The sequence below is a fragment of the Pterocles gutturalis genome, unplaced genomic scaffold (assembly GCF_000699245.1).
Source record: "Pterocles gutturalis isolate BGI_N339 unplaced genomic scaffold, ASM69924v1 scaffold18668, whole genome shotgun sequence".
NCBI classification, from domain to species: domain Eukaryota; kingdom Metazoa; phylum Chordata; class Aves; order Pterocliformes; family Pteroclidae; genus Pterocles; species Pterocles gutturalis.
The window spans coordinates 66,881-72,011 of record NW_010123467.1 but is presented as its reverse complement, the minus strand read 5'-3'; positions in this window follow the sequence as shown (position 1 = coordinate 72,011).

The following is a 5,131-nucleotide window of genomic DNA, read 5'->3' as shown; positions in this document are numbered from 1 at the left end:
TTAAGTTAACTTTAACCCACGACAGCTTCATGTGGTGTTTTCAGTGGAAAGCACAGACCAATGGGAAAATAAGAGTAAGGATGTAATGAAATGAGCTGCAGGGGTGTCTGTGGGAAGCAGGGCAGCTTCTCCTGCTCTTTCTCTCCTGCGCCTGTCCTCAAGCCAACCTGCCAGTTCAGGAGCCCTAAATACACTTAAATTTAAATTGCTTGCACCCTCAGCTCTGTAACAAAACCAGGTAGGAGCTTTACTAACTTGCCAGGCAAGTTCATGGCACTGTCTCCTATTAGCTGACAGCACATCAAGCGTGATATTGAGCAGCAGTGGCAGATGTGGCGATGGCTGCTTCATCACTTCAAAAATCATGGACAGGACTCTGTAGTTGTAATAGCACAGTGATTCCATGTTTTTAAGGGTCTGTCACTCTGTTGCAGGCAGGTGTTAGTAAACTGGTCCTTCTAACGCTTCCAGAGGATGTGCTCTTTGGGGAGTGGTAGGTGATGGAAATGCATACGGTGAGGTCCCAAAAAAAATGGGCCATGTGAGATGCTCAGCCCTGATGAGGAACTCACACCCCCTGTCTTGCCTTACAAAATGTTACTGCTGCTGCTGCTACGGTGCTTTGTGCAGCTTGGTGCCATCAACAAAGCAGAACAAACCATCCCTCATTAGAATGGAATCACTCTCTAAGTGACATGAAAAGAGGGATGGAATTTCAGTAAGAGGCGCAGCTTCACCACAAAAGTCATGGATCACCACATTGAGCTTAATAGGACTGTTCTCATCAAGGGAAAAAAATGATCAAACAGCAGCTGTGATGACGTGGGAGCTTTTTAACCCACTGCAGCTTACCAGCAATCTGCTCTCCACTTCTGACAGAAAAGACTTTCAGCATCTTTAGGGTAAGTGTCTTAAGGGAAGAGTGGTGTCAGTACTAATAATCAAATGATAGAGATATTTTCTTGCAGCCTTGCTAGCGCAGATTTTTGTCTTAACCTCCTCAGTTGTAGTAGAAGAAATATCCCAAAGTCTGCACAAGGTACATCCCTTTGGCAATGCCATCAAATCGATGAATTTCTATGAAGAGATTAATTTGGACAGTTAAGCGCAAACTGCTGCTGTCCCCATCACAGTAGTGCTGTTGTCTTCTCTTCAACAAGGAATTGCTTTGTCTGCATCGTTTTGTGAATATGCATTTGGCTTATGTTGAAAGTCTTAAACTATCACTTGCTGGTATTTTTATTTTCTGTCAAAAGAGAATATATGACATTAATTGATTTTCTGTCTATTTTTTCTGAGGAATTAAATGAGCCTATAACTACACAGTTGCCTAGCAATGCAGACACTGAACTGCAGTACACACACCACTTCTTGGTAAAAAAAAAAATATAATAAAGAACATTAAGAAAGCAGTGGCAATGACAAGCTCTCACGCAATTATGAGTGGAGGTTGATTAGCACTGTTTTCAGGAAAGAGCTTGGTGCCATTTGGCCCAGGAACGCTCATCAGTGAAAGAAGAGAAGCATTTGATGTGCAAGCCACCAGCTTAGTAAGGAGGAGCGAGGATACCAGCAGTAATGAGGACACTGAGGTTTGGAGTGATGTACTGGCCACGTTGGTGTCCTACACCTGAGATCTACCACTTAGGACATCAATAATGCAATCCAGTGACATGCATCGAGGTGTAGGCTTGCTGAAAGCAACGAGGGAATGTGTAATCTGCTGAAATCACATTGCTGAAACTTCTAAGCACTAACCTCTATCACAGCGATCCAAATTACATGACGAGTGAGGATTTCACTGTGATCGTGGCTGTAATTGCACCTGAGATGATCCATGGGTGAGGAGGAGTCATCTACCAGTGACTAAAAGCTCTGCTGGTAGCTCGTGATCTGTGCATCAGATGTATAAGACTGGCACATCAGGGCTTGGTGTGAAAGGGGGCTTTAGGCTAAAGCAGTGCAGTGAAGGTGTGAAAAACATGGAGTATCATTATTGCAGCTGTGATGAGCAGTAAGATAGCAGAATAATGAGCAGCACATTCATGGTCTAAATCACTAATAAAGGCTTGCACCAGGTACTTGTGGCAGCGGAGGGGGGACGACACACAACAAGAAATGGCCAGGTGGGATATTCAGGGGAAGAAGTGAAGATGGTGATGCTCATCGGTGGAGCTTGCATGTGTGCTTAGCACAGTGGGAACCTCCTAGCTGACCAGAGAGTGGATAATAGATGCACAACAGAAAAACATGCACAGAAACAACAGATTAGAGCCTATTCAGCAGGGAGCAGTAGCACAAATGCTTTGTCATCATTTGTAGGTTTGTTGCGTTTTTTTCTTGCCTGCTGCCTGATCACCTGCACCAGGCACATTATTTACTTGGTGGCCCTGTGTAAGGGAACCTATGTCTGCATGACAAATTCTCTGAAGGTGTGCAGTTGGGTCAGATGGATCCTTTGAAGAGATAGGATAAGAAATACCCTTCTGGAGCAGGCAGTAGACGAGCAAAGGAGTGAGAAAAGTTGCTCTGGTGCTTGGTAGGATTGAAAAGAGAGATTTCTGAAAGCTGTAGAGGGCATGAGGACATTGTGTGGGAGAATGTTTCTATAATTAAAGGGTATTGCAAAGTCTGGCTAATTTGGCGTGCACGCACAGCTGGATGCATCTGCCTTGGCACGCACACGTGTGTGGTGCTCAGGGGTGCGCACTCAGAGTATGTGCTGAGCCCTTCACAGAAACTCAGTACAAAGAGCTCCTAAAATATACCGCTGGGGGAGAGGAGCTGAGGCTGCCAGCACAAAGAAGCTGTGGAGTTTAAACCTTGCTTAAAAGCCTCTGCAGTCACCTGAAAAAAGCCTCACTCAAAGGCTTTCAAGGGAAAGACAGTTTCAAGTTGTCTTTAAAGCTCCCAAAGTACTTAAGGCTATAGCTATATGTGTAGGCAATGCCGTGCAGAGGGAACAGACCCTGGCAAAGATGGAGCTGATATCCACACTGTGTGTTTGGGGGGTTTCCTCCAGCTGGTCCATCAGGCTGAGCACTGGCTGGCAGCTGTACGACATGGGGTGCATGAGGGGCACCCCTGGAGAGCACCTTCAGGTCGAACATCGGCCGAAGAGAAGGCTCAGTCACCTGCGGCTTCTCCAGGTGCTTTCCCTTCTCCCTTCCCTTCCTCTGAGAGAACAGAGATGGGCAGGAGGGAGGGCAGCCCCCATTCTCCCCTCCTCCTGAGGGAAGCTGAACCCCTATTTACTGCCTGCTTGGCGGATGCTCAGACCATCAAAAGCTGGAGGATACCCTGAGGTGCAGATCTATTGATGTGTATTACTTTGAACCATGAATATTTCATTACTGGAGAGAGAGAGAATATGAATCAATAATTCAGGAGTACGGAAAGGGGAGGGGCTGGGGTTGAACCACTGCCAGAGGATGCGTTTCACTTTTTGAAACACTTAAACTCTGTGGTTTCTTCAAAAACCATCTTAATAATACACACCTACAATCTTTTCCGTGAAGTCTTAAAGCCACTATCCTCATCAGAGGAACAATCATACCTTGCCCCATCGCTTTAATCAATGAGCAACATTTAACACAAGGTTTCAAACCACAAACTTCCTTCTGGAGGTTATCCCTGATCCAGCCTCCCTCTGGGGCCAGAGGAAAAGAGGAGAGAAAACGGGGTTGGGAAATACAGAGAGAACAAACCAGAATTAATTGAACAATAAAGTCACAAGGAGGGAGCCAATGTAGTTAGTTACACACAACAGCAATTATATTTCTGTTCTAATTTCATTTCGAACTGAGCCTTGAAGTAAAAGAGGAGATAAATGACTGAAGAAAAAAAGGAGATAAGGATTACTGATACAGAAAAAAATAATCCTAATTTTCCAGGGAAGCAAAACAGGTTGCTGCTTCTAAAGCATTGAGCTGAGATCTCAATTTCCAGCTAGAATTATCTGGAACTTCTGTAGTTTCAAAGGGCTTAGAAGGAACTCATTTTGCCAAATCCACACCTGTTTGCTTGGAAATACTGGTTCAAACTATTTGCTGCTTAAAGCAAAAAAAAAAAAAAAGTTTTGAAATTGCTGAAATATCTTGCTTCCAGAAGCATACCTTTCAAATCCAAATCTTCCGATATGGGGGTTAGAACACCTTTATCACAGTAAACTTCAGAGATGGTTTTCGAATGTGTAAAATGGTGGCATCAAAATGCAACATTTTACCTTGGCACTCTCATTTTTTTTAAATACGGATTGAAGCTATTTCCTTGTATCACTTGTTTTTGTCCTGACAAATCACGCAAAATGTTTTCCCAACCTGCTCTCTCCCTTTGTGACAAATCCCCACAAGAAGAGCAACATGCTGTGTTACTTGAAGCAGCAGAACACTGGATTGATACACATTTTCTTCCACGGACAGCACTTAAAACATTTATCCTGTCCTACAGGGAGAGAACCTTTTTATTATCTTGGTTTTAAAGACAAAACTTAATATCGCCCATACGTACAACAACAGCACCGGCCTTTGCAATTCCCTTGTAAAACGTGCATCGCTGTGAGTGCTCATTTGTTCAAGAAGAAGCAGAACAAAGGCTGTAATATTGCCTCAGATTTTCTCAAAAAAAGAAAAAAAAAAAAGAAAAAAGAAAAAAGAAAAGATGGCCTGAGGTGTATTTATGTTGGTGAATGCAGACTACAGGAGAAGTACAGGCATTGGTACATTAACTTTAAGCTGGTAGGGCACGGTTATTATATCATTAAATAATTAAGTTTGTGAATAAAATCCTGACAAAATCTCTACTAACTTCAGCAGCATTTAGATTTCACCCCAGGTTCTTTAGCAGGAGACTTATGTCTTTCTACAGTGAAATAAGAGATGAAGCAAAAAAGACATTAAATAGCTCAATATATGGCACAGCAGGGATCAAGCTGATGCACTTAGACACTTCGATGCTTAGAGGAATCTCACCTTGTCTGTCTGAATAGATTGGCTTTAAATGAAAAGAAAACAAAACCACAAAACTCTTAGTATTTTCTGAGCCCTTCCCAGCTCTTCCAGCATCCTCGACTGACTGGTCACGGCACCGCCACCCTCAAGTCTGGGGAAGCTGGTACACGCGGAGGGGCATT